The following is a 25,532-nucleotide window of genomic DNA, read 5'->3' as shown; positions in this document are numbered from 1 at the left end:
GTCACCGTGCAGAAAGGTCAAGCAGCTTTTAGGGCCACTGCCCTCAAATATGGAAGAGCATCCAAATGTAGAGGAGGAAAAATTCTTCCTCTACTTTCTTAGGTTCAGTGGTCGGGGCTTATAAATCAAATGGATAAAAGATAGATTAACGGGGAAAAACAGAGTTTATCTGCACGTGCAGTATACGTACACATGGGAGAACTCGGTGGCGAGTGACTCCGGGGTGGCTAGAATCTGGGGCTTCAAACCATCTTAACAGAGGGTGATGAATCATGGAGAAGCGACAAGACAAAGGGAAATGGGTGTAGGTTTGTAGGGGTGGCAATTGTGGGCTGGGAAATCTCTGGGGAGACGAATGGAAGATGAGGAATCTTTAGCAAGCTCTATTTGTGCCAGACTAACTCAGTGCTGATTTTCTCTCTCCAAGTGAGACAGGCTGCTTGGTGGAGATAACAGTCTCTGCTGGTAGCAGACAGGAGTGGGGACATCTTCACAAGGGAAAATGTATACCCTACATTTGGGCAGAAAGAGGAAAATAGAGAGTTTTTCCTGAATCTGCTGTTTCTCATTGCCTTGCATTCAAAATAATCCTTATGCCAAAGCAGCTTATTTTGGGATGGTCTATTCTGATCCCCTTCACAAGGATAACCAGATATTTGAAAAGAGTTATCTAACATGAAAAGCAAATAAAACCATCATACATGAAAAAGAACACAAAATAAACGTCAGCAATGGGGAAAGTAAAAATCAACTTCAAAAAACCCCTGTAATTAGTATGTGCAGGGATAGAAGAGAAAATATTGAACCTATAAATCACGGACCAGATGCTGTGGAAAAAAAATCAAAGAGTAAAAAGCTAGGAAATTAAAGCATGATAGTGAAAATTAAAATTTCAGTAGAAGCATGCGAAAATAATGTTAAATCAGTCTTTGAGAAGGTGAAACCATACTGATGGAGTCTTGGAAAGGGAATAAAACGAGTGGATCAATCTGAGATTGACTGGTGAGCGCTTGAGAAAGTGAGACCAGGGCAGCTCTTGACAGCTTACAGGTGAATTTCCCCAGGAGGGAAGGACTCCTCTTTTCAAATGGAGATGACCACCAAGTCCCAGCAAAATGAATGAAAAAAGCCAAGAAACGCCACTGTAACTGGAGTGGTGAAGCTGATCGCAAAGCATTCCGAGGGAGGGGAGTTATTTTACTAAAGAGAGGGGATAAAATGTTAGCAGATTCCTTACCATTATTAAAAATAGAAGAAAAACTGGGATAGGTCCTCAAAATTCTGAAGAAAAATTATATTCAACCTAGATTTCATACTGAGTCAAATTACGAATCAAGGAAGAAAGTAAAAATTTATCACCCAGGCACCATCTTCCAGGAAGCTGCCAGAGGGGGCCTTCTGTACCAACAAGAGAGGAAGCTAGGAAAGAGAAAGACATGGATTCAAAACCAGGGACCCCACCAGAGGGAGGCGGAGAGCAGCCCCCATGTGCTGCTACCAGGAGGTCCCCCAGGACTGCAGCCAGACGCCAGCTGCAGGGACAGCAAGTGCACATTCCAGGAGCCTGCGTGCCAGGGAAGGGAGAGAACAGCGGAGGCTGCATGCAGTCTGGTAGTTTGGCAGAGTAGACAATTGCACTGAAGAGGTTGGGGGGTAAAATAGAGATACAGATTAAGAAAACTAGAAAATGAAAAGGATGTGGCAATTATGAACTACAACCAAAAAATATGTAATAAAGGAACTGAATGCATTGTACACAATTCATGGACAACGTGTTTACACGGCTGCTACAATTAGCACCAAGAAAGCGCTGGGGCACCTGGCCAGCTCAGTCGGTAGAGCATGTGATGCTTGATCTCGGGGTTTTAAGTTTGAGCCCCATGTTGGGTTTAGAGATTACTTACAAATAAAATATTTTTTTAAAAAAAAGAGGGGCAGGGTGCCTGGGTGGCTCAGTCAGTTGAGCATCTGGATCCCAGCTTAGGTCATAATCTCACGGTTCGTGGGTTCGAGCCCCACGTTGGACCCTGTGTTGACAGTGTGAGGAAGCTGCTTGGGATCCTCTCTCTCTCCCACTCTCTGCACCTCCCCCACTTATGCTTTCTCTCTCTCTCAATCAGTTCATTGTATTGAGGATAACTTGTACATGATGAATTGCTTCTCTGGACACTTTGAGGATTCTCTCTTCACCTCTTGACAGTTTGATGATGATGATTCTAAATGTGGATCTGCGTTTATCCTACTTGGAGTTTTTTAGTTTCTCCGATACATCAATTTTTATGTTTTTTCCCCTAGTTTAGGAAGCATTGGCCATTTTTCTTCAAATATTCTTTCTTCCCCTTTCTTTCTCTCCTCTTCTTTTTCTGGGACTCCCACCCCCCACCCCATTATGTATACGTTGGTACAGCTGATGATGTCTCACAGGTTTCTGAGGCTCTCTTTTCTATTTCTCAGGCTAAATAATCTCAGTTCACTGATTCTTCTGGCTGCTCAAATCAGGAGCTGGGCCATAGTGACCACCGTGTTCCCTTCAGTGAACTTCAATAATCTCTATTTGGTGACATACTATTCTCAATCTGTTATTTCTTCAGACATGGTTTTCTTTAGTCTTTGAACATAGTTACTGATTTAAAGTCTCTGTCTAGTAAGTCCAACATCTGGGCTTTTGTAGGGATAGTTTTTATTGGCTTCTTTGTTTCCTGTGTATGGGCCATACTCACCTGTTTGCACGTCATCTAAACTTCAGTGTGCATCAAAATCACCTGAAGGACTTGTTAAAACAGATGCTGGGCCTCATCCCCAAGTTTGTGGGGTCCAAGAACGTCTGGCATGTTCTCAGCCGAGTCTGCCATGGTCCCAGGAAAACAATTTGAGAACCACCAGCCCAGGTCAGACCCACCACCTCGGCCCCTGGAAAGCAGTGTCCATGTCTCGCAGATCTCTTACTCCACAGGATCTCCAAGACGGTGATGTACAAAGAGCCATTCTATTAGCTTTATTAATACTGAATTACTGAGGGTGCCTGGGGGGCTCAGTCAGTTGAGTGTCCGGCTTTGGCTCAGGTCATGATCTCATGGTTCGTGAGTTTGAGCCCCATGTTGGGCTCTGTGCTGACAGCTCGGAGCCTGGAGCTGCTTCAGATTCTGTGTCTCCCTCTTTTTCTGCCCCTCCCCTGCTCACGCTGCCTCTCTCTTTCTCTCAAAAAGAAATAAAACATTAAAAACAAAAACAAAACCCCCAAAAACAAAATTACCTCAAAAAATATTGAATTACTGAAATTCAAAGGTGTGTCACAGGACACGTCGTACACGTTGATGTTCTAAAGAAGAATCACAGTCACAGTGAAGGACCCAGAAAGAATGTGGAGCACGTGGTCCATTCATAAGCGAGGCTGCTTCATCGGCGAATAAAGCAAGGGGGCAGGTATGAGGTTGGTGATCTTCAAAGTCATTCCAGGCATCGAGTTGTTTGATTAACTATCTCAGTTTTCACACAAGGAAGAAAGACTTAATTTTTAAATCCTAGCAGGCTTCTCATGATTAGTAGATTCATTATGAGTGAATATTGAGGTCTTTTTACTAAAGGGAAAACTGTTGTTAGTCACTAATGGGAAAAGCATCACAATTAGCGCCCAGCTAAAAAATGCCAGACACAGAAACCAAAGCAATAAGCAGAGGCAGCCGTGTGAAGCGCTGTGGGCAGTGGGCTGCCTGGCTTTGAGCCCAGAATGCCCGTGTGCACGCAGGCTCTCAGTTTCTCCCTCTGTAGAATGGGCAAAAACATAATCACATCTGCTTCAGAAGGTAAGTCCTCAAAGCAGTGTCCACTGCACAGCATTTGTTAAAAATGCCAATGGGTGAGTTCCCTGTAGAAACCAGTCTGGAGGTTCCTCAACCACTAAAAATAGGGCTGCCATGTGACCCAGCAATTCCACTGCTGGGTACTTACCCAGGGAAAATGAAAACAACACGAACTCGAAAGATACCTGCACACCTGTGTTCACTGACGCATTACTTACATTAACCAAGGTACGAAAGCCACCTCAGTGACTTCAGTGGATATGGGAAATGTGTTACACACTTCCGGCAGACTTTTATTCAGCCATCAAAAAGAAAGAAATCTTGTCATTCATGACAATGCACAGGGGCCATAGAGGCTCCCGCTAAGTAAAATAAGCCAGGCCGGAAAGACAAACCTGGTAATCTCACTTACACGTGGGAGACAGAACTGTGGAGCTGCTTCTAGAGTGTATTGTAAGTCCTGGAGCGTGAATGGGGTGAGAGCTGAAGCATCAGCGGTGTTCTGGCCTCAAGGCCGTCAAGTGCGACAGCATTCTGAGAACAGAGCCCTGTGAACCCCAGAGGACAGTTAGACCCCAGACCGGCTAGAACTCCCTGACACTCCATGACCCTTCACATACTCCCCCCACGTAGCCAGCAGGTGCATGTCTGGTTAATGTCTAAAGATCCTTTGTGTTCTCTACCCACGCTTTGCTATTCTTTGATACTCATATCTAATATGAAATAAAGCCTCTGTGCGGTTTGCTGCTGTGGCTGTTTTGCTGGCAGAGGCATCCCCGCACGTCTGCTCAGGCCAGGGTCTGAGAACTTTGGTGCGTGGCCACACAAAACAGAAAGCAGATCCATAGACAAAGAGAACTGGCGGGTGGGTGGAATCAGCAAAGGGGTTGTAAGGCACAAACTTTCAGTTATGAAATACATAAGTCCTGGGCGTGGACTGGATACATGGCAACTATAGTTAATAATAACTGTGCTGTATGTTTCAAAGTTGCCAATACAGTAGATCTTAAAAGTTCTCATTAATAAGGAAAGTAAACCAGCAGAGAATCTTTTCAGGTTAGTATGTGCTTTCAGGGACATGTTTCCCACTGACATTTAGAACGGGAGAGATACCGCAGCCACAATGGGGAATGAAAAGGGGAGAAGAAGGGGAAAAATAGTGGGGGAGAGGGAGGGAGGCAAACCATGAGACACTCTTGACTGCTGAGAATAAACTGAGGGCAGATGTGGGGGAGACGAAGGGGGGCGATGGGCATGGAGGAGGGCACTTGTGGGGATGAGCACTGGGTGTTATATGGAAACCAACTTGACAATAAACTATTAAAAAAAAAAAAAGGCTCTCCAGGCACAGCATCTGGTGTGGATGGACACCGCGGCTTCCCATGCCCGTATCTGTACATTTCCGGCCCCCACCTCCCACTTCTCCAGACATCCTGCACCAGCAGGAGAGGACGGGAGCACGAAAGGCAAGCCCTCATCCCCATCGGCTTTTTCAGTCATGCTGTGGGTGGGTGGTTCTGGAATGACTTCAGGTTCATGACCCTCCCCAGAACCCATGAGAATCCACATCCCAGCCCCAGTTTTAGGCTGGTGGCTACTGAATCCGAACAGGATCAACTGAAGAAAACCGGACAAACCACAGGCAATCTCTCGGTATCGTTCTTCCTATTTCCTCCGAGAGCCCTGGAATCGACTAAGTCCTGGCGAAGAGCATCACCCACCAGTGAGGGGCTCATAATGTGCACAGGCCTCTGGAAGACAGGGTTTGTCCAGCTGGATTCCGCAGTGAGAAACACACCTCAGCCTCAGGAACACAGCCGGAGGCCAGGAGCCGGTCTCCGATGACTGATGCAGGCACTGGACAAAGGCGGCAGAAGGGGCGCGATGTGGTTGCGCTGCTGGCCCGCCCGCCTCCCCTCCTGCCCGGCGGTGTCATTCCCGTGGACTCTGTGCGCCGGGAGAGGCTAGCCCTCTGGGCCACCCTGTGTGCTCTCAGGCATCCTCTCTTCCTTCCCTTTCTTTGCTTTTCTTTCTTCCTTTCATCCTTTTCAGCTGAGAGGGTCAAATTCACTTGTGTGTTCCCTCTTCAAACTTTCTGTCACCGAGATTTCCAAACACACACAACGGCAGCGGGAGGCACACAACAGTCCCCGAGGCTCTGTCACCAGCCTCCCGTACCACATTGAGCCAGTTTTGTTCTTTCTGTTCCCACTGACAGGGTTCTTGCGCAAACGGCTAAGAAAGACATTCTTGGACGTCTTTGGTGCAAAAAAGTGGTTTTACTAAAGTACAGGACGGGACCTGTGGGCAGAAAGAGCTGCACTGGGGTTGTGAGGGGTGACTGGTTATATATCTTTAGGTTTGCGGAGGGACAGGGATAGATATAAAGTAAGCTTCTAAGGAATTTGGAAGCAAGGATTTCAAGACCTTGAGGGGCTAGCTGCTGCTAAGATAATGTTACTTTTAGTCTTTAATAAAACAAAACATGAAGGGAGTAAGGCAGCCGCAAGCTGCTGAGCAAGGTCACTGCATGTTTCAGGTGCCATCAGCGGCCGCGGGCTCTAAGGTGATCTCATTTAAGCTTAATTTCTCATGCCTTTGCTTCCTTCATCACCTACTACCTTTCCTCTGCCACCCAGTCTTTTCCTGGAGCATTTTACAGAAAATCCCAAAATTTCACTCTTAAATGTGGCATTTTGTCTCTCTAAAAAACAAGCACTTTAAGGAAAAACTCTATCCAAAGTACATGATCACCCTTCCCCACATTAACATCACTCCCTCGATATCATCTAATACATAGTTTGTTTCAAAATTTCTTAAAAAAAAAAAACCTTGTTACAGTTGTTTTTGTTCAAATGGGCTCCACTCAAGGTCTCCATGGCACATCTGGCTGTTGGTGTCTTAAGCTCTTTCGGCATGTGACACTTCAGTCCGTCTTTCTCTCCCCAGGTCACATGTCTGGCTGGCTCAATTTCCCACAGTCTAGACCTGCTGAATTGCATCCTCAGAGTTGTCAAAAGTTCAGAAATAACAGAAGTAAGATCAGTGAATCACCTAAGTAGCAATTAGTAAAATTTACCGTGCACACACGAGGTAGTTTGTACACCGGGAACACAGAGACCCAGCACCACATGGGGCTCAGAGTATCGTCCTACAAAGTGGATCACGTAGTTAGAAGCCAGGGACAGCGTGCTCTTCCCTGGGATTGGTTATAATGTTAGAATGTTCCTGAATAAGAAGGAATTGGTCACAAGTTACCTATCAGTTTTGGAGGACAATTTAAATTTCACCTATGATTTCCTGAGGCACCAGCAAGAAGTAAGCCAGGAAAGTTAGCCTCCCTTGTCTGGCAAAAAAAAAAAAAAAAAAAAAAAAAAAGAGGCTAAATTGAGCTTTGCTTGTGTAACTAAACTGGTTTTGTCTGCTCAGGGAAGTTTCCAGTATGGTTGCCATTTGTGTTTGATTTCATCAGTGTAACCAACACGTTTCTTTGCTCCCCAAGCTCCTATAAACTGGTGTTTGGATCTGGAGGCTTGTTTAGATGTGGGCTTGAACTTCTCAGCATGGCTTTCTAGGATATTCGATACACGGAGCTGGCGGCCCCTCCCACACCCCTAATGTCCGGTGACCCTGGTCTGGCGGACCTGAATGAGTGGGAGGCAGGGGGAGGCCGTGTCAGCCTGAACCCCCCGCCCTGTGTTCCCCATCAGTCTCTTGGTTTTAGCATTAACTGCCTACACTCATGTCTTCATTAGTGCTTGCAAATGGTGGCCATCCACTTTGATTTTTTCTGTTGTTGTGTACTGATCAGCTGTAATTCCTCTGTCACTACTTACAAACTCAAAATACAGTGTGTAGAAGAAAGTATATTTGAAAGTTGTCTATTTGAAATATACATGACACTTTCTCTTTGTAAATCTCCAGAATAACTGGGAACCTCCCAGGAGACCAGTAAGACTTTCTCCCGTTTTCCTGTCATTACACACACAGCAGGTCACACGCCTGCTTTGTTCCAATGCAACCACTTATTGTCAGCTGTGCACCAGGTCCCTCGTGGTGGGGGGGGGGGTCCTCCAGACTGGCCCCTGGACATGCCCCTTGGTCTTGCCAACGTCCCCATTTTGGGCCACAACACTGATGTCTCAGGACCATCTGGTACTGCGCCTGCCTCAGAGCGGTCATTCGTCCAAGAGCCCTCATTCCTTTCAATAAAAAGCAGCTTTTGGTGCGTGTGCTCATCGTGACCGTCTTGTCCTTGATTCTGTGTGTGTGGTTTTCTCTGAGAGATCATGTTATGAGCTTATTATACTCTCCTTTCCAAACCAAATGTAAAATTTTAGGGTTTTTACTTAAGTCTGATTATAACACTGTACTCCTTTACGTTGAAAATCTTGGTCCCTGAGGAACTTCATGTGATTATTTTTCTGAGGCCTCTTCCTCTATGTGCTTTACCATGTGGTTGGTTCCAATAACAGTATCAGTATTTGTATTCAGAGCAGGATCTAGGATGAAGGACAAGTCTGCCACCTGCATGGGAAGAAGCCACAGACATGACAGGTACGAAGTGACATCATGAAGAGTTTCAACCACAGTGAGGAGGGTCTGCCTGCCTGTGAGGTTGCTCTGGAATGGAACGTGTGGCCCCAGGAGTGTCGTCAGTGATGCTCAGTAGCAGACAGTTGCTGACGTCAGGGTTTCAAGGAAGAAGGGGATGGACAGACCCTATAGCTGCCGCAGCTTCGGGAGGTTTTACACACGGTACGTTTGAGCCTCTGGATTTTTTTTAAATGTGTAGTTACTTATTTTGAGAGAAGGGGGGGAGGGAGAGAACATGCATGAGTGAGAGAGCGTTACTGAGTAGACGAGGGACAGAGTGGGATGGAAAGAGAGAATCCCAAGCAGGCTCCCCGCTGTCAATGTAGAGCCCAATGTGGGGCTCAAACTCATGAACCGTGAGATCATGACTGGAGCCAAAATCAAGAGTCAGATGCTCAACCAAGCGAGCCCCCCAGGACCAACGTGAGCCACCCAGGTGCCCCTTGAGCCCCAGGAGCGACTGAGCCCTCAGGTCCCTTGAGCCTCTGGAGCCTAACGGCTTCTCACAGGTGTCTGGTGCCTTCCTATGGGCTTGGACCAAGGGAGCAGCATGAGAAAGTAGGTGTGAAAGATGGTGTCGCTTTTCCAGTTTCCCTCCCTTTTCTCGTGTCATCCTGGCTCCCAAACTCAACATGACTTACCTTGAGAGAGGATCATCCTAATAAGCCTGGCAAAAAGTCAGGCCATTTGTCCCTTTGCTTCCTGCAACATCTCTGCAAAGTGCTGAGATTTTCCCTTTCTGCTCACTGACGTGTGGCCTTGCGGTGACGCCGTGCACTGTGAGCCTGGGTCTCCTGTGGGAGAGAAAGGACTTCGTGCCCACAAACGCAGCTACATTTCTAGTGAGCTCATTTAGCAGTTGAGTTCCTAATGATGTACTTTACTAGGTTTATCACTTAATAAATGCAATGATTAGCACTTAATTTTAAGCACTGCCAACTACTCTTACAGGATATTAAGTCAACATTTTAATAAAAAGCTGTTTGGGAGTATAGGCTACGGCATTAATTCCCAGATTCTCCCAAAGATGAAGGCGCAGGCCTCTGGGCCCAGCCCTGGCTGCTTCTCTTGGGGGAAGCACACTCCTCAGATCTGCACACGCTCTGCTCGCAACCTAAAGCAAGCACACCCTTCCCTCGTTAATGCACAGGGCACCTCGGCCCCTGGAGGATTATCTCCTAAAGTGGGGAATTGGAAAAGTGGAACCATCTGCTCACAGTCACAGTTAATGGGGGGACACGAGAGTTCTAATCCTGCCTTTGTCCAGCTCTACTCATCGGCCCCCAGTCCCCCTTCCCTGACCCAGGCTGGAGCAGGCAACCTGAGCTGAACCTCAAAGCCAGAGGAATGAAAGAGTTGGGGCCTGGAAGCTGGAGAGCTGGGGAGCAGGGGTACAGAAGCCAGGGTAAGAGGTATGCACCATGGGGTGTGGGGGAGGGGATGGGGTGCAGGCACGTGGGGCAGGGGGGTATAACAGGAATGTGGGGATTCTGCAGGGCACAAGAGGGGTGCAGGGGCATGCAGGGGCGGGGGTGAGGGGAGCAAGATGCGGGGGTGCAGGGGCACACAGGGGTGTGGGGGGCAGTGATGCACGGAAGGGGTGGGGGCATGCAGAGGGGTGCAGGGAAATCCTGGGAGGAACGGGGTGGGAGAAGGGGTGTGGGGGAAGGGTGTGGGTGGGGGAGGGGCTCCTGAGGGCAGGGGCTTGCGGCAGGCAGGCGTCTCTGTGGCCCCCTGTCCACACAGTGCCTGACCCCCAGTGGGGCTCCAGGTGTTTGCTGAACTGAAGCCGGCGGAGGCTGGACTGTCAGGACCTCGGGTGCATGTGGTCTCCACCGAGAGGCCCCAGACCTCAGGAGCATGTGCGTTCTGTTCCCTCCCGTGGCCTTGCCGGTGTTGCTCAGCCCGAGGGACTCTGAGCCCTTCGTGTTTCATCTTCTCTCATTGACAGAAATTACAGACAGAAAAGATACTAAAGATTTTAACATTTCTTGAATTGTGAAAGTATCGAATATATGAAGACTTAGTGATTTACTCAAACAATGTAGACATTTCTTTGGAAACTGGGATCAGCAACCTGACAAAGCCTCATTTGCTGGGAGCATGTCTGAGGGTGTAGCGTCTTCTGACTTAGTGACCTATAAATATTTCTAAAAGGGAAGCATAGTTTTAAAAAGAGACTCTCTTCTGCAAACCTGGGACTGAAATCTACGCCTCTGCCTCTCCTCCATTTTCTTCTATACCCTTAAAACATTCCCCTTTGGAGGCTGGAGCAGGAGAAGGGGTGAGGCCCAACGTGACGCAGCAACGGGCTGAGGCTGGGAGAGTCGTGTATGCAGGGCCCAAACAGACTAGTGGCTGGCCCAGTGGAAGGCGCCGGAATCTCTCTGCACCAGGATCGCAGGCGGAGAGGAACGTGCCCACTCAGCGTGGTGCACTGGAGCCCAGAGCCAGGTCACTAATCTGTGGTTCCGGGTGAAACTGCTTCACGGGGAGACAGCCCTGACCCCGGGCACCCAAGAGGGAAAATCTCCACAGAGGGTAAGTCCACACACAAAGATTACAAAACATATCAGAAAATCCAGTGTTATGAAGAATAGACGGCCCAGGTGTGCTGCAGAGAGCTCACAGGTGTGGCTTTGCCATATGGACCACGGTCAGGATGCAACACCTCAGCCAGGAATCTACAGCCACCTGAGGAAGATATGAAATCACCGCACTGATAGAGCAGGATGTAGCGTCCACGGGCAAGAACATTCAAAATAAAAACAGGCAAGAGAGTTAACGAGTATGGAAAAAAAAAAACATGTCTTGGTAACTAAAGGTCTCAGATTATGGACTAAATAGCGAACATATCCAGCAAGCGAGAGACTTAGCGTTAAAAGAAAACAGAAAATCGCCCAGAACAGAGCAGAGATGAAGAGAAGGAAATTAGAAAAAAACATAATAAAGTTAAGAGAGAAAGAGAGACAGAGAGTGAGGGGCCGAGGGGGCCCGGAGACAGACACGGCCCTCTCTGAGACAGACACAGCCGTGAACGCACTCTGTCAGCTGCCACGGACGTGCTCTGACCGACAGCTGCCCGCGGGGCACTGGCCGCATTGCTGAGTAGCTCCCGAAGGACGGGCCGCGACAGTCCGCTTCCTGGGAGTCATTCTCTTCTGTGGTCATGTGTCCCTGACGCCCTGGCCGGGACCTGGTCGGAGTGCGGTGGGCGCGGCAGACCCAAGGCAGCAGCTCCTCGGGGAGATGGGCTCGCCGTGTGGACGGAAACCCCCCAGGTGGTTGACACAAAGTGGGACTCAGGGAGAGAGACACTACCAGCGTCCACAGAGGGCTGCCGTGGCCCCCTCCACGACCCCACGCGGGGACAGGCACTGCCTATTAATGAGGGTTTTATCCAGAAAGGAGCGCACTGTGGCCTGTGGCCCACCTGACCAAAGGTCTCTGGGAAGGATCACCAGATTTCATTACACACGACCCACAGAAATGACCAGCGAGCCCCGTGCTTGCAGTGAGTTGGCACGGATGAGGCCCCTGGACCACTCTGTGATGAAATGGGCTCCTGGGTCCACAAAGCAGAGAACGTGCACACGGTACATGGCTCCCAGCCCCGGGAGCACACGGGCTGGGCCTGCTGTCCCCCCTTTCCAAGCACAGGACCCCGCAGCTGAGCTGGGAATACGGGAGCCGTTGGAACATGCCAGACGCTCCAGGGAGGACTGGGGAGCCAGGATCAGAAACCTCGTGGGAAGCAGGGCACCAGGAACCAGGTGCTTCTGAGGCAGACGAACCCCAACCCTCTCTGTTTGCACTAGTCCAGTGGGGGCAAAACCCCGCAGGTGGGCTGGACTGGCCACGTCAAGGCACATGCCTGCCGCCGAACCCTTGGCTTCTCAAGTGGGAGAGCAGAGCACTGCAATTTGCAGTCCCACCAAGATGCGCGCAGAGTAGGAAAGGAACCCCCCCAAAGGGAAACCAGGATGCTGACAGACAGGGAGAGATGATCACCTCACAGGCAAACCACAGCCCTGACCGCAACTCCATCCACACGGCCGTCCACGGAGCTGCCAGTTCTTGGCCGAAGAGCCCGGGACTCTGCTTGCTCACACTGGCTGGTCTCGCACCTGCAGGGGGCTTAGGGGTTTCTGGTCCGAGCCCTGCTTAGGGCCCCTGCCCAGAAGGACTGGCCAGACTGGGGCCACATCCTGAGCAGTAGGAGTGAGGGACACACACGTGAGGAAGGAACACCAGGGGCTGCGGCCTGGAGACCAGGCAGGGATGGGGGCCCCCGGGGTGGGGAGGCTCCCAGTTGGGGAGGGATGAGGTTGGCGGGCAGATGGGGTAGTGGTGGACAGGGAGGTGGGGCGGCCATGGGTGCTGGGCGAGTGGGCCAGGGGCTGCCCTCAAGGGCGCAGGCTCTAACAGGGTGCGCCCCCCAGGAGCTGAGGGCCGGAGGGCGGCCTCACAGCCAGCCCATCTGGCAGATACTTGTAAACGGAAAATGTTATCCTGAATTCCTCACGAACTGCTGCTGTGTGCTTATTCCTTATCATACTTAATGTTGAATGTGCCTTTCTTCTGCAGGTTTTACTGATTAACCCAAATTAGGGGCTCCTGGGTGGCTCAGTTGGTTAAGCGTCCAGACTTCAGCTCAGGTCATGATCTCATGGTTCATGGGTTCGAGCCCCGCGTCGGGCTCTGTGCTGACAGCTCAGAGCCTGCAGCCTGTTTTGGATTCTGTGTCTCCCTCTCTCTCTCTGACCCTCCCTTGCTCACGCGGTCTCTCTCTCTCAGAAATAAGTAAAAAACATTAAAAAAAATTTTTTAAACCCAAATTAAATCTTCAGCCAAGGAAAACTCTGCCCACTTGGAACTTAACCAGGAAGATTTCAAGTTTAGTAAATGTGCAAAGTGTTAGGAGGAAAGACCTGGGCAGAGAAGAAATGAGAAAAACAGTCAGAGGGAGGAACAAATATTTTTAAGGAGACAGCACTTTTGTGTATTGTGATACACTGAACTACCAACCATAACTGGAGTGGAGAATATTATTGTTTTTTAATACTCTTTATTTTTTGGAGATTTAGGATTAGATTCACAACAAAATGGAGCAGAAAGTACAGAGATACCCCCACGCCCCTGTACCCCTCCACAGCCGCCCTGACCATCAACATTACCAGCAGACGGTGCGCGTGTTACCCTGGATGGACCTACACGGACGCATCATGTCACCCAGGGTCACGGTTTACGTCAGGGTCACACTCGGTTGCGTATTCTGTGGGTTTGGACAGATGCATGACGGTACCCACCATGAGCGTGCACTGGTAGTTTCAGTCCCTAAACTCCTCAGTGCCCTCTACCTCTCCCCTCCCCCAGCCCCAATCTCTGGTCTCTTTCCCATCTCCATAGCTTCGCCTTTTCCAGACTGCTGTGTGGCTAAAATCAGACTGGCTTTTTTCACTTACTTACATACATTACAGTTTCCTTCATGTCTTTTCATGGCTTGAGAGCTCATCTCTGTAGTGCTGAATAATACTCCACTGTCCGGACGGACCTCAGTTCATTTATCCACACACCTCCTGAAAGATGTCTTGGTTGTTTCCAAAATTTGGCGATTATGAGCAACGCCACTATAAACACTCACGTGCAGGCTTCTGTGTGGATGTGAATTATCAGCTGCACCCACTAAATGCCAAGGAACGTGATTGTGGGACTCTATGGTAAGTGGATGTTTAGTTTTGTAAGAAACAAACTCTCTCCCAAAGCGGCTGCACCAATGTGCATTCCCACCAGCAGTGAGAGAGTTCACATTGCTGCACACCCTCCGCAGCCTTTGGTGTTGTCAGTGTTCTGGAGTTTGGCCATTCTGATAGTTGTGAAGAGCCAGATTACTCTTAGCGCTAGGATGGCAGCATCCCAAGTGTGGGTACGGTAGTGGCTGTTTTCATCTCTAATACTGTCTTCGTGACCCAGACACGTCTTCTAGTTCAGTGGAAGCACTTGTCACGAAGCCAGGATTGGCTCGCGCAGATCTGAGAGGGACAAGTGTCCTTTTCCTGTACAACAATCAGCACTCTTGCCACATGGAAATGAAACATGACAACAAAAGACGTTATATTTTTAAAAACTCAAAATGTGATTTTAAGTTTTTTCTTAGGGCCATCTTTCCTGTAATGCATGCATCGCCACACCCCATAAAGCAATGGGGAAAAATCAGACTTAAACGGAAAAGAACAGAACTACATTCGATCTTAGCTAAGAGGCCAAGAAGCAACAGCACATACAATTCAGAGTAACGATTGTCAGTGATGTTTTCGGGAGTTACAAATACAGGAAAACAGGATGTTGTGATAAACGCATCAAGAGGGGCTGGGTGTTAACAAGAGATTCCTTTGATTCAAGGAGAAGGAGAAAGTACTGGTAAGTTCACGATCAACGGAAGAGCTCTTCACTGATCCACTTAAGGAGACAAGATGGTTCATCTTGGAAAAGAGGCTCAGGCAGGAGACCCCTGTAGCCCTTTGGACCCCAGTTTCCTCTTCTGGGACAAAAAAGAGGGGGTTCATGATTTGGTAGTCATTAACTTTGCTTCTGTTAGAGAAATATGTAATAACTTCTTATCTAAGACCAGATATTATTAAGGTACTTGAGACAGTGAGAAAGGGTCAGTCCAGCCTCAGGCTGTGGTAGAGGACACATGAGCCCTGGCTGTGGGGAAGGAGGGTGCAGCTTCCCGGGGGTCACCACACACTGTGGGCTGAAAGAAAACCTTGAGACACCCCCTCAGGCTCCCAGCATGCCTGCTCCAGCCTTCGGACTTGCTTCTTAGCCCGGTGTTTCCACCATTCAGAAAGCTCCTAAAAAAGAAATATTCCAGTATCTTGACATGGTTATTTCAGAGATGCCTGGATGCTCACAGGTTTTTGTTTGTTTGTTTTTTGAGAAACATTTACTTTCACGTAATTGGAACTCCATCCTGGTATTGCCAATCACTTTGGAAAAATTGTGGCAACTTTGGTGCTTTTCTTACAAAACCATGCAAGCTTTGTGAAGACCTTCCTTCCATCGTGATCTGCTTAAATGGTGTTTGTGAGGTCACTTCCAGACAAGGAATGTAAAAAGAACAATTAAAGGAATCATGTTATGGTCCTCCATAACCCCAACCCCCACTAACAATAATTGGAATTGTTTTGAAATGTTTCCATTCCTACATAAGGAATTTTTGACAAAGTAATTTTATGGCACTTGAACTTGATCAATAAATTCTGGTCAATACCATGGAAGGTGAGTTTGCCTAATATGGTGGCCATGTCACTGGATACCAAATGTCACTGGGTCAGTGGGGGCTGCACACAGCTCATCTTTGTGACCACAATTAATTCCTCTGAGAAGTAAATCAAGACAAAATCATTTGCCAAAGACACATACAGAGGGTTTTTTGTTTGTTTTTGTTGTAGTTTTCTGACCCCGAAGCTTGTATTTCTGAAGACATGGATTTTACTTGTTAAGAACACCCATAAATTTTAAAGCGTAAGGTAAAAAGTTCTTATGTTACAACATGTAACTGGGTCTAATCTATTTCATTACTTTTTTTAATCATGGGAAAAGCCAGGGGATTTATGAGATCTACCTAAGAGATTAACCAGACACCCTCTCTTCAGTCTCTCATGTTTACAAGAGAGACCAGTAACTCCCATCTGGTTGTAGTAAGAATAAACGTTTAAAACCTGAGGTTTTATTGTCACCTTAAGGAATCAAATCTTTTATTTGAAATAAGAAAACTGAAAACGAATGTACGGAGGAAGTCTAGTGTCCCCTGGAGCAAATGCGGGTTTCTTTCAGCTTAGAAATAATGATATGCTGTGGTATCTGAAAGGCAAATGCTTTCTTATTTTAGAACAGCATGACCGTGACCATGACGGAGCACCTCTCAGCTCAGTCCTGCTGTCCTGCCCTGGTGTGAGGAAGTTACCTCTCCCATGACCACCACTGGTTTTCTTTAAACATCAGCTCTGAAACTGACTTGGAAGTCTCCAGGTGAGCACGTATATATTTTGCTTTCTTAAAAGAAATTCCCATGATCTGAGGGTGATGTTTTTGCAGGAGTCTGTGTCCTTGGCCAGATTCCCATTTCCTAGATTTCTTTACGCTGAGATGCTTAGTCCAAGCTCATTAACTACTTTATTCACCCATGACCAAAACTAGTTTAAATTATTACCTCTCTCAGAGGGGTTCACAAATTGATGAAGAGGGAGATTATTTGTTCTTTAAAAATATTTGAGAACCCATCATAAATGTTAGCCTGGGCCAGTTTTATTTATTTATTTTTAGATTTTTAAAAATTTTATATATTTTTTAAATTTCTTTTTTAGTGTTTATTTTTGAGACAGACAGAGCGCAAGGAGTGGAGCAGCAGAGAGGGAGACACAGAATCGGAAGCAACTCCAGACTCTGAGCTGTCAGCACAGAGCCCGACACGGGGCTCGAACCCACAAACTGTGAGACCATGATCTGAGCTGAAGTCAGATGCCTCACCGACTGAGCCCCCAGACGCCCCAGGACTGGGCCAGTTTTAAACATCTGAATACTGCAGAATATGAGTTCTGGGAGGTGATATGCAAAATGTTGTAACAGAATTTAAAATTTTCGAATGGTCAAACAAGTTGGAAGAGACTGGGTTACGATGAGATTAAAGGACTTTTTAATTTCAGGACTTCTCAGGCCGTTCCTTTGCCTGCCCCACAACCCAACGTCCTCTGTCTCAGCCGTCAGGTAGGCAGAGTGGGAATCTGAATGTTCATCCAAAAACCAGATGAAAACATACTGCCCCAAATCACCAAAGCTAATGCTGGCCTTCCCACATCCAGGTAGGAGCAGTTCTGTAATAAAAATCGTAACAACGGATGGCTCAAAATAATTAATGAATTAGGAAAAGGAAAATGACATAAGTCTTCAGACTGAAACAGCTATGCCCTTAGCCACTTTGTGGTGAGATTTCTAAAATACCAAGACTGAAGGGTGGTGTGCATGGCACCCCCTGGTCAGGAGACATTGCACAAAGGCTTTAGGGAGCAAGAATACACTAGACAGACATTTGGGAACAGAGCACTCCAGGCTGTGGGACCAGCTGTGGCGTTGCCCCACAGGGGACCCCACTTGGCGCACTTGAGGAAGTGTGAAAATTGTCCAAGTATAATGAAGGAGATGTTTCAAATCAGTGCAGAAAAGATGAACAGTCCAACAAGTGGTTTTGGAACAAATGAATATCTCTTTGGAAAACATACATAGTCCCATATTCCTAGTGTGTGTGCATGCATGCACACACGCATGTGCATGTGCGCGTACACACACACACACCGTAAATTCTGGATAAATTAGGGAACCAAATGTAGTGACTTTCAGTTAAAGATAGTGGAACCACCTCCATTTATATTCCCTCTTTCCCCTGACCACAGTAAAACCATGTGAAGAGATTTTTGAAAACAAACCTACAAAGAGAAAAGGAAGAGACAACAACAAACTTTCAAAAGCTCGAAAGCAGTGATGAGTAGAAACTGACTTAGCAGAACATGGAGAGCTAAATCCTGAGGCAGTAGTGGCCAAGTCCAGGAGAAAAGACAGTGCAAAATCCTCAAAGGCTCAGATATTGGGAGCCTCCTGGCCCCAAAAAGAAAGGAGAGTGGGCTATGAATCAGAAGATGGTTTAAAGTCTGCTTAAGAAGCAGTGGACACTCATCTTCTCCACTGTTCCTCACAGATGGGGACGATGCCTCCCCTATCAGAAAGCTGGAGATTTGTTCCCTGGAGAGGCCAAGCAAAACACACCCATGTAGGGGGACCACAACTCTTTGACTTGAGACTCTTGCCCAATGTGGCCCCAGGACTGGGTCTCTAGGAGCAAGTCTGGAAGTGTGTCTTTGGTGATTTGGAGCCAAGCCAAGAGGAAGGACCTAGATACATTAGAAACAGGGACCCCACCCCCACCCCCACCCCAGACAACTCATCCCTCCCACCCCACAGTGAAGCTCACTGGGCACAAAGGACTCACACACCAGTGGACAGCCAAGGGGTATGGATGCTTAAACTCACCACGTGAATGGCAGGGATGAGAACAGACAGGAGGGGCACCTAGAAGGTGCAGAGGCTGCATATGAAAATAAAACTAAAAAATCTTTAATTTCCTCAGGGGGCAGAGAGGAAATATTATACTTTGGGGAAAAGCACCAGCAAAGGAATAGCTAGAGAACAATAATTTTAAACTAGGTTATCAGAAAAGTAACACTGGATGGATATATTTGACAATGCTAACATTAAGGACTCCTGTTCATGAAACCACACCATAGGAGTGAAAGGCAAGCCAAAGAATAGCAGAAAATATCTGTGATCTTATCTCCAATGAAATACTAGTATCCAGGACATATAGGGAACATCTATAAATGAGAAAAAAAGGATAGAAAACCAAGAGAAAATTGGGCAAAAGGTTTGAATCGTCACTTTATAAAAGAGAACATTCAAATGGGTATGAAAAGGTGTTCAACTTCAAAAAGAAGCAACTTAGGACCACCTGATATACCACCCACCAGAGTAGCTAGTGATAAACACACTAACAGCACAAGTATTGGGGAAAATGTAAAGCGGTCAGAATGCTAACACTCTGCTGCAGGCATGTCAGCTGCTAAAAACGCTTTGGAAAGCTGTTCGGCAACATCTACTAACGTTTAACGCATTCACTAATTCTACTCCTAGGCATATACCCAACAGAAATATGTATGTTTACTAGAAGACACCTGCAAGAATGCTCACATTTATCTATCAGCAGCAGAGTGGACAAATAAACTGTGGCATATGCATTCAAAAACTACCATACAGAAATGAGAATATACACAAGATAAATGAATTTCACAAACATAACATTGAGTTCAAAAACCCATACATGAAGGAATAGAATTCTGGGTGATTCTATGTGTTTGAAGTTCTAAACCAAGTAAAGCTGATTTATAATGTTAGAAACAAGGGATAGCTTTTTCCCTTAGGAATGGTAGTGCCTGAGCAAGGCACAGAGGAGGCATCTGGTAATGTTCTTTTTCATGTAATGCTACATGAGCGTTTTCACTTTGTGAACATTCTTACAATTGAACTCTTTTGATTTGTGTGTTTTACTATGTTTAATAGAAAGTTACTTTATAAGGGCACGGGGGTGGCTCAGTCAGTTAAGCGTCTGACTTCAGCTCAGGTCATGATCTCGCAGTTTATGAGTTCAAGCCTCACATCGAGCTCTGTGCTGACAGCTCAGAGCCTGGAGTCTGCTTCAGACTCTGTGTCTCCCTCTCTCTCTGACCTGTCCCCACTCATGCTCTGTCTCTGTCTCTCTTAAAAATTAATTAATTAATTAATTAATTAAACATTAAAAAAAAAGAAAGTTACTTTACAAAACCATACTAGAAAGATAGAAGATAGAATATAGCATGCTCTCAGGAAGTACAAAACAATGACCAGGATTACAAATGTGGAGAAAGACAGAACAAACAAAAAACACCTAGAAGACCAACTTCAGAAGGCCCAACTTCAAATGAACTGAGTTCCTGAGAGAATTAATTGAGAAATGGGGGGTGGGGGTAGGAATTAAAGAAATAGTTCAAGAAAATATCTCATAACTAAAGATTTGAGTTGCCAAATTGAAGATGCACCAAGTTTAGGCCACATTAAATGATAACAGTCCCCCATCAAAGCACATCATTACTGAATCCTGAGGAGAGAAAGATAATTTTATGCTTCCTTAGAGAAAAAATAAGTCAAATACAAAAATGGGAATCATAATAGCTTTGAAATTCTCAACAGCGACAGTGGAAGCTAAAAGACAAGGGAGTAATGTCTTCAATACTGAGATTGCCATCTTTTATACCCAGCCAAAGTATCAAATATGGAGCTGGATAAAGACATATTGAGATGTGAAGTGCTCTAAAAATTTACTTCCCATTTTCTTGTCCCAGGAAGCTGAGAGGATGTTCTTGGCCAAAATGAGGAAATAAAACAAGAAAAAGTATGATCTAACATTCAGGAAACAGTAAGTTCCAAATGAGAGAGAGGTGAAGAGAACCCCAGGATGATACAGAGGGAGATTGCAGGATGCCAACTGGAGGTAGGTCTGCAGAACCGCCAGCCTGGCCACAGAGCAGAATTCAGGACATTGTTTCAGGAAGATGATATTGTGCTAATGTGTATGAACATGTCAAGAGAAGCTTGAAATTAATAAGTGGTAAATATATATAAAAATAATCATTAAGAGACTCAGTATCTCATGAAAAACCACAAAGTTTTAGGCTTTGTAGGGTAGCAGTTGAAAGTACAGAATATAAATCCAGGATATCTTGGGTTCAGATTCTAACACACAAAGGCTGACTTACCTTGAGCAAGTCCCTTGACCTCCCTGGGCCTCAAGTGTAAAATCAGGGTTGTTATAACAGTCTTTGGAAGAGATTTGTGAAAACTGAAGTCCTTGGAAGTCTTCCCAGCCCAGAGAAAGCACTGTGTGAGTGTTAACTCTCATCATGGTTACCACCAGCACCACCATAATCATCACAGTCCAGCTGGCGGTTCAGCTGTGAAGAGTGTGACTGTAATAGAAGCATTGAATGCTGAGATTTTTTAAAAATTGTATTCGACTAGATAGGGAAAGAGAGAAGACAGACATTGCTGTGGGATCAGGGAAGGGGAAGAAGAAAACCATCATCTTCCCCTTGGTGAAGTCTTAGATACTTTTTACAACTAAAAAATAGAGAAGTAGCAATATACACATGCTTGTTTGAGATACTGGGGTGGATATCAAAAGAATTAACTAAGAAAGTTGCCAAGAGTCGCCTTGTGAGAGCAGAATACTTTGTAACAATTCTTTGTAACAATCTTTGTAAAATATGTGCAGATATACTTTCATCTTAAAAATTAAAACTAAATTTTTCTTCAAAAAAGAAGTCTCCAGGACAGATGGTTTTGCTGGAGAATTCTACCCAATGTTTAAAGAAGAATCAATGCCAATAATGCACAATCTTTTCCAGAAAACATGAGAGAGCATTTTCCCATTTCATTTTATGAGACCAGTATTACACTGACACCATATCCACAGCCAGGACCAGAAAGGGAAAGTGCAGACCAATCTCTCTCTGGAACAGAAATGTAAAACCCACTGACAGCATTGGCAAATAGGATTCAGCAACACTGAAAAGGAACTGAACTTTTCCAGCTTATGCCAGGGATGCAAATTAGTTCAATGTTCAAAAACCAGTCAATGTCATCCTTCATATCAAAAGCTAAGAAGAAATTTCACGTGATCCTATCAATCAATGCACAAAAAGCATTTGAAAATTTCAAAATCCATTCATGTCAAAGAAAACTTTCCAGAAAACTAGGAATAGGGAGGAACTTTCTCAGCTTGATAAAGAACCCACCTGCAGGAAGCACATGGCTAACGTGTGCCTAACAGTAAAGGTGGAACGTCTTCCCCAATGACTGAGCACAAGACCAGGGTGCCCACGCTCCAAACTAGTAATCCACCCAGTTCCAGAAGGCGTGGTCAGAACCCAGGCACGAATGGAAATGAAAGGCAAACACAGTAGATTCTCGTATTTGCAGGAGTGGTGTTCTCTAACGCCGGCACGAAAGAAAATGAAAGGCAAACACAGTAGATTCTCGTATTTGCAGGAGTGGTGTTCTCTAACGCCGCCACGAACCCTGAGTTTGCAGACACCGCACCACCTCTCCATTCTACATTCTAGGGGGAACGCAGGGATCGTTCCTGTGAGCCTCTGGTCACAACATTTTCAACAACTCACATGCTGTTTGTGTTAGGCGGGCGGGCTCGCTTACCGATGTCCTTGTGAAACAAGCCTGTGTCTTGAGGCTTAAACACTGCTCTTCCACGGAACCCTTTCCTCCTTCACACTTAGCAGGTATTTTGCAACTTCTTGCCCAGTATCTGGATCTGGACAACCTGTCCACCTGCGAGTTTAACACTTTTACCCCGTGCCACTTTTCACCACGTGTGAGCCAGCCCCCCTGAGAAGAGTTTAATGTCTTCCTGACCCTGGGTAACGTGACTGTCCATCGCTCTGGCTTTCTTCACAGCCATGCCGTCCACCTCACGTTCTTGTATCGATGGTCATTTCGTGAATCCACAAAGGTAGTTGCTTTTACACTTTCATATAGTTGCTTCATGCAGTAGAGATGTTGCCTCACACTTCCCGGAGCGGCCCCGGGTGCAGTCTGGGGGTCTCCTCTTACTGTTTCAGGGTATCCTGTGCTATTGATTCACTAATGCTGAACTCGGGGCCAGCAGCACCATAACTCTTGCATGAACAAAGCTTGTCTTGTCCGTACACTTTCTCCAGAGGCACATCACAACTTTTTGTGTTAGGAACACGAGACAGGACATCCGCACTACCTCTGGGGCCATTTTAAACAGGGAAAGAGCCAATAAAAAGCACAAAAATGCAGACTGTGTGGCATTACATGGACCGTGAAAGAGACATTTGTTTATAGGAAGGCAGAGCATTGCTTTGTTCAACATCAGCGGGGAGCATGGGCACTCGGCAATTGAAAGTTTTCACCACTCAGGGCATGTTTGGAAATGACCACGAAAAGCACCGTGTGCGTTATTTTTGGGTTACAAATAGATCTAGTGAGTAGGTGAATTTCCAAACACAGAATTCATGAATAATGAAGAGCAACCATACCCACAAAACACATTAGTGACAAAGGACTCCTATCTAGAATACACAGAGAACTCTCAAATTCAGGGGCAAAAAAATATAAAGGATCCAATTAGAAAATGGACAAAAGATGTGAAGAGACATCTCACTGGAGAGATGTGTGACTGACCAATCAGGCACACGAAATAAGGTTCGGCATCACCCGCTATCAGGGAAAGTAAAACCACAGAGAGATATCCCTAAGATACAGACAGACGCCTATCAAAACAGCGAATACAAAAATTACAGAGAGACCACACACCCTCACCCACAGCTGGTGAATGCACAATATCGCTGTTCTCAACAACACTGTGGCAGTTTCTGGAAAGATGAAACATCCACTTACCACAAGACCCAGACCCAGCAGTGGTGTCCTGAGTGTTTATCACAGAGAAACGAACATTTCTGTCTGGGCAAAAACCTGTCCGTGACTGTCTAGTAGCTTTACTACGACAGACTGAAATCAGACAACAAGGACACCCCTCCGTGGCGGATGCTTCCACACCCGAGGCTCAGGGAACCACGGAACGTGGCTCGGCCACACGAGGAGTCTACGGTTGCTGCGCCAACCGTTTGGATGGATCTCAGGATCTCAGGCTGAGTGAAACAGCCGATCTCAAAAGGTCACATACCACCGGAACCCACTACAGAACATTCCCACGCCGGGTTTTAGAGCTGGCGAACACGGTCCTGGTGCAGGCAGGGTGGCCAGAAGGGGCAAGGGCAGCGCCACGGGCCGCGTGGTGGAGGTCTGTGTGGGAATGACCCAGTCGGGTGTCTTGCTGGTGGGGTGACACCAATGTCAACTTCCTGATTTGGACAGCGCTCCATAGTTGTGGCAAATGTCACCTTTGGGGAAAACTGGGTAAAGGGTGAACGAGTCTCCCTCTGTATTTTTTTGTGTGATATCCTGCGAATCTATGCTTATTTCAAGATAAAAAGTTTTAAAAACTTTTGGGAGGCATGTCAAAGCAGCTGCAGACGTGTTTTAAAGCCACCACCTGCGCCACAGATGCCTTATCCGGTTGGTGAAAGGTCACAATACCAGGCGGGGCCCCTGGGACCTTGGAAGAGGGGCTAGAAAGAGCATGGTACTAGAATGGTGACTGGGTGAGCCGGGGGACAGCCCTGGCTGCGTCGGTGGGGAGCGGAACACACAGTGCGCAGCCTGGGGAATGGCCCAGAGCCACAGGCGCCCACCTAATGCAGGGTGCTCTGGCTACAAACTGCTCTGAGCACAGTTTTGTGGGTCAGGCACTGGGGCAGGGCTCAGCAGCCAAATCCACCTTGCCGTGTAGACAGGCCACATGGTGGAGCCCAGCTGCCAGACGGGCTGGTGCAGAGAATGTGGACGGGCCTGCCTCACAGGCCTCCTGGGGAGGGTGGGGGTCAGCGGGACCCTTCTCCCTGAGGACTGGCGGCCTCCCCAGCAGCGTGGTACAGCTCAGGCGGTTTCTGTTATACAGCTAATGACACACATGGGGCATTTCAAACACCATTTCGAAGCGTGAGAGAAAAAAAACCCAAATCCCTCCAAACTGAAAGAACCACACGAGCACGCTGGTTTCCAGCCTTGCATGACATGCACATCCGCCATGTCACAAAAAAGGGATCACATCCTAGTCGCTGTCACAGTCCACCCTCCTTTAATTGCACTCTTTTGGGGCCCTTCCTCTAAACTCATTACCACCCCACTCCTCACCCATTTCTTCCTCTATATACCTGTAAACGTATGCTAAAACATTTAAGCATTTTTTTACGTAAACGTTTTTAAGTGTTCCATATTTTTTTCATTTCACCAGGAAGGATTAATACTTTATTCTTTCTCTATGTGGAAACTAATTGGACAATAAACTATTTGTAAAAAAATAAAACATAAAAATAAATAAAAATAAAAAAATACTTTATATTTTCTCACTGATAGTTTGGAAATTCCTCAGTACCACTTGGTTTAAACCTCATGCATTCCTTTCAAAGACTGTGTAATATTTCATGGAATGTGGTTCCTACAATTTACGCAAGCATTAGCCAACTGATGGGCAATTTATTTTCAAGGGTTTTACCACATGATATTTTTAGAAGAATGCAGCAATAAATATTCTTTAAATTTTTTTTTTAATTTTTGAGGGAGAGAGAGAATGCAAGTAGGGGAGGGACAGAGAGAGACACAGAATCTGAAGCAGGCTCCAGGCTCCGAGCTGTCAGCACAGAGCCTGACATGGGGCTTGAGCTCATGGATCATGAGATCATGACCTTACCTGAATTCAGAGGCTTAACTGACTGAGCCACCAAAGGCACCCTGTTATTCTTGTGTTTATATATGTATGTTGGGTCTTTCTATTGCCTGGATCCTCATGTGTAGGCTGTGTTTTTAGTTTTAATGCATATTGCCAAA

This window comes from Hyaena hyaena, unplaced genomic scaffold (assembly GCF_003009895.1).
Source record: "Hyaena hyaena isolate Hyena2069 unplaced genomic scaffold, ASM300989v1 scaffold_194, whole genome shotgun sequence".
Taxonomy (NCBI): domain Eukaryota; kingdom Metazoa; phylum Chordata; class Mammalia; order Carnivora; family Hyaenidae; genus Hyaena; species Hyaena hyaena.
The sequence above is the reverse complement of the archived record's forward strand: the minus strand, read 5'-3'. Positions refer to the sequence as shown.